This window comes from Diabrotica undecimpunctata, chromosome 2, assembly GCF_040954645.1.
Source record: "Diabrotica undecimpunctata isolate CICGRU chromosome 2, icDiaUnde3, whole genome shotgun sequence".
Classification (NCBI taxonomy): domain Eukaryota; kingdom Metazoa; phylum Arthropoda; class Insecta; order Coleoptera; family Chrysomelidae; genus Diabrotica; species Diabrotica undecimpunctata.
Window position 1 is genome coordinate 146,925,336 of NC_092804.1, and position 17,411 is coordinate 146,942,746.

At 31.7% G+C, this 17,411-nt stretch overlaps 1 protein-coding gene across 2 annotated transcripts in view; it reads left to right on the forward strand.

Annotated features, from left to right (window-relative positions):
* LOC140435027 (GATA-binding factor A-like) overlaps nucleotides 1-17,411 on the forward strand; it is a 179,843-nt gene that overhangs the window by 57,562 nt on the left and 104,870 nt on the right. For both annotated transcript variants that reach the window (XM_072523697.1, XM_072523699.1), the window contains exon 2: nucleotides 9,914-9,954. The gene's annotated coding sequence lies outside the window, so the exon portion shown is untranslated. The remainder of the gene's footprint in view (nucleotides 1-9,913; nucleotides 9,955-17,411) is intronic.

The window sequence follows — 17,411 nt, forward strand, 5'->3', positions numbered from 1 at the left end:
AAATGAGAAATTTTCAATTGTTTTCAGATTTTGTTAAATAAAAAATTTAGCACAGGATTTGCGACTGGCGCATATCGTGATTATCGATATTGGGCAGATCCTGAAGGGATTCCAGCAAAAAAATAGGTTCCTATGAAAAATCTCCATTATGGTATGAATTTCTACAGATCCCGCCTAGTCTATGATATGATTGAAAAGAGCGAATAAAAATTTGTATCGGCTTATATATGTAGAATGGAACGACTACTAAAAATATTTATAATTTAGTGAGGTCGCTTTGGAATAATATAGTACGGGGTATAAGTACCAAGCGGAGCTTGTTGTCACGTTCAATTGGTTGATTGAAACGTTACACTATTCTTTTTTCTGTTTCAGAGTCCATTATTCAACTTTCACAACCATACAGCATAACAGAAAAAACATAACATCTGATCATTCGAATTCTGGGCTCTAGACTAAGGTCTGATTTAGTAAAAAATGTTTTTATGTTTATGAGTGTTTTTCTAGCTTGTTCAATTCTTGATAGGATTCCTTTTTTTATGTTACACTGGCTGTTGATATTTGCTCCCAAACATTTTATGAAAGTTACTTGTTCTATTATTTGTCCCTTGGCGTACAAATGTATGTTTGTTGGTATCTTTGAAAATACTAGAATTTTAATTTTCAAAACATTTAGATGCAAACCAAACATTTTGCTATGCCAAACTACCGCATTTATTATATTTTGTAGTTCTTGTGCTTTATTTGCTATTGGGACGGTATAATCAGCGTACCTGATGTTGTCTATGCTGATTCCGATAATCTTGATTCCACCTTGAACCTCGTATAATGTTTTTTTGAATATAGATTCCGAATACAGATTAAATAATAGCGGTGATGACGCAACCTTGTCGCACTCCTCGTCGGATTCGTATATCCTGGGATATTGTGCTCTATTTAAATTGCTGCCGTTTAATGCCAATATAGTTCTGAGATAATTCGCAAGTCTTGTTCGTCAATTAAGGTTGTTCTTAGAACTTCGATCATCTTTAGATGGTTAACGCAGTCAAATGCTTTTCTATAATCAATAAAACATGCATATACACATACATTCATGTCTCTGCATTGTTGTGTTAACATATTTAAGGCAAAAAGAGCTTGTCGTGTTCCCAATCCATTTCGAAATCCGAATTGAGTGTCACTCATCTGAAACTCACATTTCTTGTAAATTCGTGTATGAATGATCCTGAGAAAAGTTTTAAGGACACTAGCCAAATAGAAAAAGTAAAATTAAAAGTCTGAGACCACACTATTAGCCTAAAACGAGAGATCTAATACGATTATTACAGTTTGGACATCATGAATAATAAAAGGGACTCCGCAAATGAGACATGTAGATTTTTGATTTTTAACTTATGGTTTAAATTTTAACTTTTAGCTTTTAAATGTAATAAAAAGGTCGATTAAAATGTGTAAAGCGACCTCCCTTTCATTAGCATATTTTAATGTCTTCATATTATTGTTTTATGTTTTTTTTTTAACCTGCACGTCGCATTCCTTTTTAGTTGTGTAAAGCCCGTTCTATCATGATCTTCCCCTTCTCCAAATTCCATCTTATAAATTATATTTATGTGTTTCAATTCACACGAGGTTTTTTTAATTGACATTTTCAATTTTGGTTACGATTCCCATCGCATGATATAAATTTTTCGCATAGGTGATATTAAATAAATTAATTAATTATATTGTCGGAATCATTAGCTCAGTTTTCTAGCATTATCGTGAGGTAATAAAATTAATAAATGGTTATTTCATATCTTATCTTTATTACTAGTTACAGTCTTTCTATATTAACATACGAATTATAGATGAAAAATGCTTCTGCTGTATAAACTTTGAGTTCTGGCCTTAGATTAAAGAAATGTTTGATTCTGGACAACATTTTTAAACCTATACTAACTGTGGATTTATACATAAATGGGCAAATTCCGATTATTTTTAACTTTATAGCAGCCTCGACTTATTATATCCTTTAGTTAAATAATTTTTCATTTAAGTTGTTTTCAATAAATACTATTTTCCAGTATATTAGAATATCCTCAGGCTATTTATATTTAATTAATAGTTTCTAAAACGAAGAATTGTTACACCAAATTGAAAAATGAAAGTGATGGTCCCAACAATGGTAACATATTAGCACTAGCATTCGACTTTATGCAGAATAATCAGTTGCCAGAAACGCCTGTAGGGGAGGTCTTTTATTATCAACAACTAACAGTCTCTGTATACTCTATCCACAATATCAAAGACAATACTGCTAGAATGTTTATTTACCATGAAGGAGAAGGTAAAAAAACAGGTAATGAAATTTGTTCGTTTCTTTTGAATTACCTAAACGAAATTTTAGACACTATAAACGAATTTCATTTACCTATATAGTGACAACTGCTGGGAACAAAATAAAAATCACACTCATTCGCATGCTCCTTTCTCTAACTGACAGTGCTAGATTTTTGAAAATTATACACTATTTTCCAGTTAGAGGACATTCCTTTCTCCCCTGTGATAGGGATTTTGCAACTGTAAAGAGAAACATGAGAAAATTCGATAGAATTTTTACATCTATCAAATAACCGAAACGCTTATAACTAGCAGTAACATAAGAAAATTTTCTAAACAGAAGTAAAAACAGAAGGTCTGATTAATTTTAAAGATTGGTTGTCTATTTATATAAGAAAAACTGAATATCAGAAAAAACTGCTTCCAGAAGTACAGCACGCAATGTAAAAGTACACTTCAATATCAGCAAATTTTCACAGTTTATTTACGAGAGTGGAAAAATGGGGATTGTTACTGCTTCCGAGTTTATAGATGGGGCCTTTAAAAATACATTTCAGCTAGATCAGCCTGGAAAAATTGATATCGCTTTACCGGCGAAACCTGATTATTCATTAGGAAAAGTGCCCATCAATTTGAAAAAAAAAAATGGAGGACATCAAAAAATGTCTCGTATTTGTTGAAGGACATACGAAGAATTTTATAATTTAATACTTCTTTGGTCTATTAATGCTAATAATTAACTGTTGAGAGTATTTTGTAAAATTTAGCGTATGAGTTAAATTTATCTATTAATTTTATCAATGCTACCCAAAAAGCTCATATGTCCACTTAAAAAATGTGTCACAGAAACTACAACTTTTATTTGTAAACTAAAACCATTATTGCGCGGTGTTAAAAATACCTTTACTTACCATTTCAACCCTCAAATTTACCGAAAATCTATTTTCTTTTACAATAGAATGTTTTTTGCATCTCCTGAAAAATTCGTTTTTTGAACATGTGTTTCTGAATACAGTGAACGGCTAAATTATGGAATATTATCATTATTTCGAGAACCGTCGAGTTTTGAGGGAAATCCCGAAACAAGTCGATTTTTGTTATAAAATACCCATCTTATAACGTACATGGAGTAGGGATAACGTCACAGGTCTGGGTGTAGTGACATAACCGTTAATTTTTTTAAATAGAAATTGGTATAATGCGACACCTCATTTAAAGGAGAATTTAATTCTCTTTTTAACGACATTACATTTTTAACTAAAATATATTTTTAATGGTACAAAAACAATTTTTTTTTAATTTAAATTCAACTAAATTACAACTAACGATTTAATTCATAATGTACTTTAAAGTAATCAAATTATGCATAACAATTATTTTAAATTAAATATTCGACATGTCATCCATCGATTACTGTCATGACTGTCTGAAGTAAATACTTAAAAAAGCAAAAATAAGTAAAAATAATAATGTTATCTCATAAACACTCAAACTTTTTGTCACATGTTAATTCAAGCAAGTGATAGTGGCATAGTTACTTTAATATTTATTGACGTAAATGGATGACTGAGTCACACACGACAGTCACACGATATCCTCAGAAAGTAAATGTATGGGAAGGGATCATTAATGACAGAATCATTGGCCCCTTTTTCTTTGAACAAAATCTAACCATAGAACGTTAGTTAACTTTTTTGAGAAATCAACTTATACCTGTCCTTGCTAACATGTATCCAAACGCCAATAATCCAAATTTACCTAATGAAAATATCTGGTTTCAACAAAACGAAGCCCCTTCGCATTACGCACGTGAAGTCTGTCAATTTTTAAATCATTGCTTTCCCAGGAGGTAGATCGGAAGACGAGGTTTTATATAGTGGCCAGCAAGGTCGCCAGACCTAACACCTCTAGACTTTTTCCTGTGGGGTTACATAAAATTAAAAGTTTATGTCAATAGGCCCCAAAACTTACAGGACTTAAAAGATATAATTAGGCATAAAATGAGTCTAATTACTCCAGAAGTCATCCGCAATGTACTTGATGAATGTGTCCGTAGATTCGCATATTGTCAAGAAACCGATGGATGGCATTTCGAACATTTAATTTAAAATAATTATTATGCATAATTTGGTTACTTTAAAGTACATTATTAATTAAATCATTAGTTGGAATTTAGTTGAATTTAAATTAAAATAAATTGTTTTTGTACCCTTAAAAAAATACTTTAGATAAAAATGTAATGTCCTTAAATAGAGAATTAAGTTTTCGATTAAATGAGGTGTCGCATTATATCGATTTCTATTTAAAAAAATTAACGATTACGTCCCTACACCTACACCTGTGACATCATCCCTACTCCATGTACGTTATAACATGGATATTTTATAACAAAATTCGACCTGTTTCGGGATTTTCCTCAAAACTTGACGCTTCTCGAAATAATGATAATATTCCATAATTTAGCCGTTCACTGTATATCGATTCAATCGTAGAAAATGGCATACTCACTAAAATATTTGTAAAGATTTGTAGATACGACCTTGAATATTGCGTAAAATCTTTAAAAATGTCTTAAATAAAAAGTAACCTTATTTAAGAGAAAAGAGAGCTTTCTAACAAGAAATTCCAGACAAACCAACAATTTATGGTGTTATTTGTCCCCAAAAGTATTGATCGTGTCTGTCTGCAAAGTGGTGTTAAATTTACCTGGCGCCTAGTTTGAGTCGATGAACATTGTTATTTTTATTAGGGTTTGATGAGAAAATGATGTCATCTAAAAAGTATATGTGTATGTTGGCCCATTAGTCGGCTTGGTGTCGGTATCTCGAACTTAAACCGGGCCACTCAAAGTGGAAGAACGGCTTAGTGATTTTTTATATTCAGATCCTGACGACAAATTTATCAACCGCGGTCACTCAATGGCTTGTCTCGTAATTAATTATGTGGATTCCTAATCAGTATTTAATGAAATAGAAATAACATTACACAATATTTTAGTTATTATATCTATCGAAAGTCTTTCATCTATCATAAGTGGACTTCACAAAGCAATCTTTCCGCATCATAGTATTTGAAACGGACTTCATTTGCATATAAAAAATTCACTTTTCTTATTATAATAACGATAGTAGACAAGTTTTTGATCCGTTTTATTAATAAATTGGCTTTATTTATACCATGCTTCTAATATGTTTCGATTGAATGAATAAATGACATTAATTTGTAATTCCGAAAATGTAATCTTGGTAGTTCCTTAAAGATCGCTCATATTACTACTATTAATTCTAATATTACATCAAAATGTAAAGAAACAACCGGCAAAAAAGTTTTTAGTCGTTGCAAATTGCAAACTATTTAAAATTTTATAAAAAGTATCACAGTGAGGAATTAATATACTTATTATACTTATATTAGAATTAATTAATCATAAAGATACGATATCCATATTTAATTAACTTAAGAAAATAAATTACATACAAATATACCAAGGTCGTAAGTTCATAACTCTTCTAGTTTATTGTTGATTATTAATTCTTGTCAAGATTCTATATATTCAGAAGACATTAGCAAACTGCAGAAGGAAATTCTCTTCTTCTTTTTTCGCTCTACATCAAAACTATCCGAAGTTGGCATTCATCTTGGAGAATAAATTTAATTTAAATTTGGGGAACGATTTCCGAAGTATAAATACAAACATCAAAGTAAACAGATTTTCAATTGAAATTGCGAAATTCCCATTTAAGGTGGTAAAAACTATCTTCAGAAGGTTTTATCATCTTTTGCTATATGAAAAAGTTGCCTTGGGTTTATCTGCCTCTGTTTTCAATTCTTCCTTTGATTCCTTCTCTCCATTTTTATATATCCTTGCTATATTTTCTGATTTAGTATATGTTCAGTTCTTGCGATTAGACACGCTCTTCTTAGAATGTCAATTTTTGAGATTTTTTAAAAGGTTTTAATTAAAAAAGGCAAAAATTTTAACATCAAGGCAACATATGGGCAACATTGGCAAATACCGTAAAACGGAGTTACTTTGCTCCACATTTTTGACTTTATTTTTGAAAGAAGTTGCAAATTTAAGTTACAAAGTTTGATGGTTGTATATTTTTTTTGCCGAATATAATATAGATTTCTTTACTAACTCAGTGGACGGAATCGGTAAATACACATCAAAGGTTGAATTTCTGGTGGAGTAGTCATGATTAGGTCTTGCTGAAAAAACATGTAGGTGTTTAAGCGTTAAGCGAACCATTTCTAAAATACATAAAGAGGAAAGAGTCAAAATTCCGTGATTTTTTAAGTAGCTTCTGCAATGTGTTATTCTACTGAGGCCAAAAAGATACCGTATTACCGATTTTTAAGTTTATTGATGTCATTCATAAAGATAAGGAAAAGTAGAGGACCCAATACTGAACCTTGTGGTACTCCACATATAATGCTTTTGTGACTAGAGTCAGTATCATTTGCTCTAACTAGTTGTTTTCTATTCCTCAAGTAAGATTAGAACCAATTCAAAGAAATACAACGAATTCCGTAGAAATTCAGTTTTTTTGTCAAAATGTCGTGATTTACACAATCAAAAGCTTTGGCATAGTCACAAAAAACAGCGACAGTGTAAAAATTATTGTTTTGTGCTTGATAGACATGTGCATGTAGTACAGAAAACATAGCATTACTGGTACATTTATTAGATAAAAAATCGAACTGACTTTGTGATAAAATGTTGTTGTCAACGAAAACGGCATAAGTCGGGCTTTTATAAGTTTCTCAATAATTTTAAATAGGAGTAAAGCAATAGGCCTATAGTTGTAGACATTCCATTTTTCACCACCCTTATGAAGAGGAATAATAATGGCTCTCTTGATGCACTTTGGAAATATACCTTTTTCAAAGGAATCAATAATTATTGAGACCAGGACTTCCATCAGTACTACAAGAAGATTTGCTTTGGATACTACTGATGAAGTAGGTCTATGATGGATTTACTTTGTGCCAGTTCATTTAAGTGTAGTTTATTATAGTAAATTTCTCTGGGTCAAAGAAACGCTACTTCATTGTAAATTTTAATAGATTGCTCTTCTTGTAATATAAACTTTTTTGATTTTTGATATTGTTAAGCCAAAAATTGAATGGTGGGAAGCAACAATGTTGTAAGCGACAGAATTGAGATTATGCAAGAGATGAAAAAACATATTGACAAGTTATTTATGAAAATAAGCAGTGAAAAAAATCTATTTCACTTAAAAACAAGATAAAGTTATAGATGTGTAAACAAATTATGCAGGTTTACACAGAGTAAGCAGAAAAAAATTATTTCAAAAAAATATCCCAGCAACAATGTTGTATATACTGAATAAATAACAGTGTTTATCACTATCAGAGTTGCTATCATCAAGTCCTCGTAGACACTTCGTCTCAGGACCAGCAACTTCATGTGGAGTCATACGTCGCCATGTTATCATATCCACTGATAACTTTAACATCTTAAAATATAATACCAAATAATGTAATCTAAATTGTAAAATATAACTTTTAACTGGTTTTTACTCTGATATTTAGTGGCTCAAAACATGTACACCTAGACACTGATGATGGAACATGGTTTCCGAAAACGTTTTGTCTTCATAACATAGCCCGTTTGGGTTTTTAATTTATATACCTTTTATAAAGGATTTTTACTTAAAATTTTTTTGTGATACATGGTATACAGCCAGCTACAGGAATTTAGTTTCCTTGTAAATTTTAAGTTTTTATTATTACAAAAACATAGCAATTACATTACAAAAGTTGAAGAAAGCAATCGGAAAATGCTCGTGACTTAAACCTCTCAAACTCTGTGTTAGTATTAAGTACTAGGTGGTGTAACAGAACTTTTTATGTATAGAAGAAAAGGTTTAGGTACGAGGTATGTCATCCAATGGAAGTGGCTGTAAAGTTGAAAAGACTCAACCGTTCTAATCTACATCAAAATTCTACAGTATAACCTAGCGAGAAAAGACAATTTTGAAGATGAATTGCTAAATCAAGACATTATTAAACTTTGTGAAGTTGAAGCTATTTGAGATAACCTTATTTAATATTTTGTTGTTATGGAGAAACCTCAGAAGAATCATTTAACATGTATAAATTTTTTATTCATCATTAAATTTTTCTTTACATAATTTAATTTATTCCTGCCACCACAAATTGTATAATCAAAAGAGATATTAAAACATTAGTGTGATTTCTTTGACAATTAATTAAATATTGGTGTGTTCAGAAATAAATTTTACATTTATCTGACAGATAAGTAACCGCAACATAATTTTACGTGAAAAGACGGGAACATTTTATTTTATGAAAAAATGTCTATCCTTCAGATAACTATCTGTCACATAGGACAATATTTATCTGGAGGTGAAAAGACCGGCCCTTTCATTTAAGGAGTTTATTATTTTAAAAATTTAATATTTAATTCTTTTGAAAAAATTTTTGATCCTAAAAAATTGGCTGCGAATTTGGTGATCGGTAAAAAATGTAATACAAAACTCGAGCTTTCCCAACAAATGAATTGCCAAACTAGAATAGGTTTTTTATACTGGTTTTTATACGTAGATCGATTTCACAAGACGACTTAACGCAAAATTTCAGCGACTCGACAAAAGTAACTTATTTGTTATGAAACTTGTACAACAGATTAAAATATCATTTTTTGTGGTCCCAGCCTTAAATACAGAAAAAATTGAGTGGAGACACTGTAGATGGCAATTTATTGGATACCCCGCTGCATAGTGACGGGCAAAATCACTAGTTAATAATAAAATATAAATAAATATGATTTTATTGTAAATTTTATTTATTATATAAAACTAAATAATACGTTTAAAAATAGTAGTTGTATTTATATGAAATTATTTAACGAGAATTGTTATAAAAATTTAAACAGATTATGATTCAATGTTGTTGTTAATCGGATAACATTTCTGACTTCTATTCAATTTTTCCAATCGTTACGAATCGAATCTTTTAGTGAGATTCTTTTAATTTTTTACTTCTCATTTAATGTCTATATTTTGTTAGTTATTTTTCATGCGGTTTTAATTTAAACCTGCTTAGAGTAAATACATGATGGCTAGAAACGAATCAATTGAGAGTAGTGAATCGATGTCAAGAATTGCTATTCTATGACGCTACGGGTGATGACTGACGAGGCCATCTTGTGACGCTAGTTCCGTGTCGCGCGCCTCAGCATTTTCCTGTAGAAAAAAACTAATACAAAGCCCGTATAGAAGCTTTTCTTCACCAAAAATATTGTGATATATTGTGATTGCCTTATGTATGAGTGATTAACCACCCAACAGAAGTTTTATTCCGAGGCTTGCTCCAATTTTGATATTTTTGATTGATTTGAAACGTAAGAAATAAGTAAAAACAATATGTAGTATTTCATTGAGGATAAAAATTATAAAGAAAAATTGCTGATGGGAGATCACACTAACTAAATATTGGCAAGAGTAGAGACAAGTACTCAAACTTTAACTTAGCATATAACTTTTATCAAATTTTTGTAACTATGAGAATCTTTAAAATAACCTTTAAACATTTTTATTTTCAGGTGCTTCCTTTGATTTTGCTGCAGAAAGAAGGGTATTAATTGTAAGTAATGATATATTTAATAATAAATACTTCTTTAATATAATAAAATATAAAATTTTATTTTATAACTAACCAACTAAATCGGTGATATCGATGTGGCAATATGTATTCACTATTCTGCAGTAACTCTGTCTGATACCATCACCATTCGCTCTACAATCCAGGTTTTGGCCTGCTCCAGGATCAGCTTCCATTCCTTCCTATTATTCTCTTTGGTTTTTAAGTCCCTTGATAGTCTTAACACTCGTCTATATGTTCCTTAAATCATGCTCTGGGCCTGCCTCTTCTTTTTAATACATTCGTTCTTTGTTTATAAATCTGTTTGTCTATCAAGTTCGATCTTTGTTATCGTCCATGCTTTCAAACCTTATACCAATAATCTTCTAGGTTCTCTACCATTATGGTAGTGTCATCTGCGTATCTAATATTATTGATAATTTCACCACCGATTTTTAACACCTAATCTCTCTGCATCATTCTAATCCTGTTCAAGTTTTTCCATATTTTAAAGCTTATGGTTTGGCCAGTATTTCAAGCCTTGGAAAGGGAGAAAGTCTCGAGCGGCTTAGCTTTCACTGTTTCTAGGAAACTTTTTCGAGATTTCAGTCGTTTTGATAATGTTCGAGCTTTGGAAAGGGCGTGCCGCTCACCTTCAATTTGACTAATCTTCTCTATATATTTTGCTACTCTTTTGCGAGTTGTAACATCTGAAAAACTTGCTACTTTGTATAGGTTTAAAAGTAGTGTTGGTTTCATGCACCCCCTCAATACCTGTAGGTCTTTTTTTAAGTAGATGTATTCCAAACGGGCCTGGTCTAAATCCTTAATGTTGTGGAATGAGGTGTCCATCGACATTACTTTCTATTTTGGACATGATAGTTCTGACAGTTTCTCATATAGTTTGAAAAGGTTGCAGAGAAAAGAGATTGTATGTAGCTACTAGAATTCTCTGAGTCTCGATTGAGTAAAGCTATTACTTTAGATTTTCCCCAGGATTTTGCTATTTTGCAAAAGTTCCAGTTTTTAGTTTTTTGACCTAGGTGGTCAGCGCATATATCATCCACACATTTTCGCAACTTATCCATTGTTCAACCCAAAACGCAAGTGACTACATATTATATTTAATAGTTATGATCTATAATTATATATTGATATACTATAATTATAGGCGAGGGAAATAAGCATAAAAAGTAGGTCCCTGTTTGTGACTTTGAACCAGGAAAACCACAGTTGTTTTGAGTAGTATGGACCTCTGTAACAAGGACCTATATGTCTATTGCAGTCGATTTTTGGACTTAATTAGTTATTAACAAATTTATGCAAAAGACGGTAAAGTTGTACTATTTTCGTCTATCAGCAAAAAGTGAACCATTTGAAACAAATTTAAGAGTAATAAGCTTATGTAATATCTTCTTCTTCAAGTGCCATCTCCGCGGCGGAGGTCGGCAATCATCATAGCTATTCGGACTTTTGAGACGGCTGCTCTGAAAAGTTCATTTGATGTACATCCGTACCACTCCCTTAGGTTGCGCAGCCATGACATTCTACGCCTCCCTATGTTTCTCTTTCCTTGGATCTTTCCCTGCATAATCAGTTGGAGCAAAGTGTATTTCTCTCCACGTGTAATGTGTCTGAGATATTTCAATTGTCTTGTTTTAATTATATTTAAAATTTCTATTTCTTAATTCATCCTTTTCAGAACCTCTTTGTTTGTGAAGTGTTCTGTCCACGATTTTCAGAATTCTTCTATACACCCACAGCTCGAATGATTCTAGTTTTTTATTGATGTCGCATTCAAGGTCCAAGATTCCATTCCATAAAATAAAGTCGAAAAAACATAGCACCTCGCCAACCTTACTCTGAGATCCAATTTTAAATCCCTTGTACATAGCACTCTTCTCATTTTGTTGAAATTTGCTCTAGCCTTTTCTATTCTGATTTTGATCTCCTGAATGTAATCATTTGTGGAGTTAATCATTGTTCCCAGATATGCATATTTGTCCACTTGTTCGACGTTGGTTCCGTTTATTAGAAGATTCTCGTTATTTCTTTGAGTTTTCGATATTCTCATAAATTTCGTCTTCTTGACATTAATTGTTAGACCATACTCTTTTCCATACTCCGCTATTCTGGTCACCAGTCTCTGAAGATCTACAATATTTTCGGCTGTAATATAATATAAAAACCTTCAAAATAACGTTTTTTAAATGGTTTTGTCCTTATTTGTCTACAAAGTTGCAAAATATGTTAGAAAATTCGGTTTTTTATAAATGTTAATAATATCTTTAAAAATGAACTTAGAATCTTTAAATTGCACAGAATGTTGGTTCTTGTTATGGTTAAAATATGATTAAAATTTCAAAGCGATTATTCAAATAGTTTAAAAGTTATTCAATATGTTTATCCCAAATTAAATTTTTTTACAACAATATAAGTCAAAAAATGATGAAGTTACAGTAATTCTACAAATAGCTTATTAATCAAGAAGATTTATTCTATCAATAATATTAAAAAAATTAAAAAAAAAAATTAAATATTGCAAAATTATTTTGCAATACCATGTCGATTTTTTGCTTATAAACAATTAGAATAACTTTTTAACTGTTACCTACACGAAAATTGTTTTTTCTTCAAACGTCAAATAATGATGACATTACTTATCTAACTTGATCCTGTCAAAGTTTGATGTCTCCGCCGGCAGCAGTTTTTTTTCCCATTTCTTTACGGCGGAGGGAAAAATGTTGTCATGGCAACAATATGAAACATGTCACAAAGCAACAATACAAATGTCATTAACAACAATTAAACATCATTTTTATTTATAGTAATATTAAAAGTACAATTAGTTAATGAGGCATTTTCAAAATTGAAACCGTGCAAAAATGTTCCCGACTCTTGATACGCATTGGTAATTGTTGATGATACTGATGGTCGAGAACAACTTTCAGCAATCATTCCAACGTGCTACTGCATCATTAGCCGCGGACTCAATTTCGTTTAGGTTTTGCATTTTCGCACTAAATTTGTGCTTGCGGTTGCAACAACAATAAGCTGTGTTTAATAATTGCAAACAACTGTCAAACAACTGTAACCAGGGAGACGCAAATCCCACCGACGACTTAATTATTTTAATTTCTAACATCTAGACGACTTTGATAGTTGTCACAGTTCATTTCGAGTAAAAATAGCGTATGAATTGTACTATTTATGGTTGAAAATCATTGCCCTGAAAATCGTTGCCCTCTATTACGCGCCTCACTTCGTTCGGCGCGTAATATCGGGCGCGTCATGAAAAGTCATGCTTCTCCGCCTCATAAAGTAATATACTATTTTTTTATATTTGGAAAACTTGCATTTTTTTACAAATTCTAAAAAAGAAAAAGTTGTTTTAGGACAATTTGGGACGAAGTTAGTAACTTTTTTTAAATTGACAGCAGATTTGTTTATAACAATTAAGATATCTAATTAGCGTCATTTAAAAGAACATACTTTAAAGTTTTAATGTGATAAATGTAAAAGAGATTACCTTTCAACGGAATCGTTTGTAAAGCTTCAAAATGTAATCCTCAAAATCGGTCATATTTGGCCAGCAAAATAAATTGTTAAATAAATCATATATATACTTTGTTTAAATTTTTTTTTATTTCTTTAATTAAACTGTGAGGTATTTTTTATTGTAGAACATAAATATTTATGATTTTTACTATTTATTTATTTATTTATTATTATTTATTTATTTAACAATTTTTAAACAAATTTAAAAAATGCAACGTCTACAAATATGAAATAACAATATTCGTATTATAAACAATGATTAAAAAGTGATTCTAATTGTTTATAAGCAAAAAACTAGCCGGTCAGTCGTTTTACTGGCCGGTTTAGTTTCACGAATTCATCTTATTTCCCTGGTCTATTATAGACACAAATTGTTTTAATTAGAAAATATCGTTTTACAACTAATATAAAAGAAGAAAATGCAATCATTGATGCGAAAATTCAGTAGAGAATTAAATGCTGAATAGCTAACTGCAGTAAACTAAGAAATCAAAATTCTCTTTTAGTATACTTAAAACCAGAACTACAACAACAACCTTATCATTGTAATCATATTTATTTTTAAATGTATGTGATTAAAGTGATAACAGCTTTCATACAAAATAACTAGTGCTGATACAGTGAAATAACGATCAAGTTAATCACACTTCATCTGAAAATAGTTATTAGGTATCCAAACTAAAATATAATTCTATCAAACTCTTGTGGTTAAAAAAAAAACACTTTGCTTAGGTAAATATAATGAATGTACTAGGGAGGTTTTATGGACTTTCTTAAAATTAACAAACAAGTGTAATAAAAGTGAGCTAATGGAAGTCGTATAACCAAGGTTGATGTTTGTTGTTGGAGAGGAAGGTGCGGTTAACACTACCAAAGAGAGGAGCAGTAAAACTGTTATTGCGATGAAAGGAGTCAAAGTACATAAAATTCGAGTTTATGGTTATAATTCCATTTTATAAGCTATTGTTTTTTTTATCCAATATAAAATAAAGAAGACCTTAGAACAATATTTCATATTCACGGATTTATATCCGCATATCTAGGCTTACCATTATTATGAAACTCTTAACCGGGACAGTAAATGGTGGATAGGGTAAAGTATAAAAAAAAACGATTAAGCTGTTGCCAAAAATTTTTATTAATAAAATACCTATTTTTTGTACCATTCATACTTCTCGCTTGTATGTACTTTTTTTAATAAAATGTTATTTTTTTTTATTTTTTTCGTAAAAATCGTTACACGTCATATTAAAGTTTATTTTACAGTATAGTAATGCTTGTACGGTAGACTCCAACATACGGCTTCTATCCTCCGACCAAATATGTTTCATCATCGAGAAGACACGCTCTAAAGGAGCGAAGGTGCCTGGTAAGCACAAAATATATTGCACCATTTTTACCAGGTTGGGTGTATCGATGTGTTGTTCATGAAAATGTTTAAATAGTCCATTTGTCAACATAATCAATTTGTATCGTCGTGGAATTCCATTCATCATTCTTTGATGCTATAGAAACTTTCGTAAGTGACAGCTCGTCAAAAAGGTTGTCAGTATTAATATTTTGTCGAGCGTCCGAACCGTGTATTTTATTTGTAATTTTAGCAGATCCTTCGATTTCGTCCCATTTCAATACGTGATTCAGTCCAAGTCATTCGAAAATGTCGGCTCCTCCGACACTGTCTTCTCACAATTCAATGTATGAAATGCATCGTCGGTAAAAATCAGTTACTTCTGTTTGAAATTTATCAATATCCTGGCTACTACCAAGATTCTTTAATAATAATTGTTTCGCTCTTTGTGGCACAAAATTGCTGTCCATGCGTTTTTGAAGATTAGATTTCAATCTTCTTAATTCCAAAATAATGTCAGTCGCACTTGCTTCACTTCTTTCCATGAGTAATACAGTCTTGGAACTGTACCTTCGCTGGGAACCAATATAGTTCCTAGCGAAGAGATACAGATCAATAACAACAAGGTAGAATTAATCGATAAATACACATACTTGGGTCATGAAATTAGAATAACCAGAGACAACCAAACCTGCGAGCTAAATAGACGAATTACGTTGGGATGGGCGGCATATGGAAGGATGAGAGACATTTTTGAAACAAATACCCCAATTCACCTGAAAAGGAAGGCATTTAACCAATGCATCTTACCAGTCTTGACCTACAGAGCAGAGACCCTAACTTTAACGAAAACTACTGCCGAAAAACTGAGGGTAACACAAAGGCGAATGGAGAGATCAATGCTGGGCCTGACCTTAAAAGATCGCGTGAGAAATGAGGAGATACGCCGACGAACTGGCGTAGACGATATTATACTGCGAATCAATAAACAAAAGTGGAGGTGGGCTGGACATGTTGCTAGAATGGAAGACGGAAGATGGACGAAGAGATTATTGGAGTGGAGACTAAAAGCCGACAAGCGAAGTAGAGGCAGACCACCCACCCGATGAACCGACAACCTAAGGAGAATAGAAACAAACTGGATTGCAGCAGCTAGAGATAGAGAGAACTGGAGACGTTTGGAGGAGGCCTATATCCAACAATGGATGTGGAAATGGGGCTGGATGATATTGATGAATACAGTCTTGTTAAAATTGTTTAATTGTCCATGCACAAACCAAAAATATAACTCACCCGTTTCACTTCCAAAAAAAAAATCGCATTACACGTGTACATCTTGGGAAAGGAAATATGCTTTTAGTCCTTCGAATATATTTAGAATTTTCTCAATTGCCGGCAAAAGAGAAAGAAATCTGGTACTTCCATGTTGGATTAGGTTTTTATATTCCACATCTACACATTCACAGAATTCCTTCAAGTGAGTTACTCGAACTGTGTAGATATGATAATGTTTATATATTTTGACAACTAGTGCTTCAATTTCGATTGGTAAACCATCCACAGCATTTTGAAGTGCATTGTGTACAATATATACGCCACATCCAATTCCTACAATATCTACACCGAGTTCTTGTTTAAGTCTTCTGTAAACATTATTTTGTCCTCTTCTATGCACACCTCCAAAATTTGTATTACAATTGTCGCCACAAAATGAAGCTACTTTTTTTGTAATGTCATGACGACGTAATGTTGAAATTATATTGTGAGTCAATATTTCCGATGTCTCACTCTGAACGGACTAAAAATTCAATAGTTTCACATTTACACCTTCTAATGGTAAAAAGTATCTAACAATAATCGGTCCCAGTTTGATGTGCTTTTTATTTGAGGTATCGTTAGTAACACTTACGAAAAGTGCCTTCTGTAAGTCGGTGTGTAACTCTGAAAAAGACAAAGGTGCCAACACATTTAAAATGATCGCTTCAGATTTGGTTCAGCCAACCTCAAATTTTGATTCAAAAAATGTTGAAATCAATTTCGACGTACAATCAGATGTTTTGAAGCTTATATCATGCATTGCCATGTGATAAGCGAATGTGGCCTCTTTATCTGCAATAATTAAATCGTTTTGAACGGGATATTCATTTTTAAAAAATTTTTTGATAGAAGAAGTACTTGCAATCGCCGTTACACCAGTCTTGTGTTTTGCACACTTTAAGTGATCTTTAACCAACCGTGTGCAATTGAAAATTCTGAAAAACATTGCTGGCATTTCAGCCTGAATTGGTCATTTTGATGATTTCGAGAATTAAGTACGTCTTCTAAGGGAACCCTATTAAAATATCTTATCAATCAGATGTGCAGTCATCATTATTAGAATTGTTTATATAATACGAACGTGAATAATCTTATTTATTATCAGTAAATATGAATCCAGGAGGAAAAAAATCATTCGTGTGAAATCATTTAACAAAAATTCAAAATTACGACAGTTTTGTCAAACCGGGACAAAATGACAAACCGGCCGGGACTCCGGGACCGATGTCTAAAACCG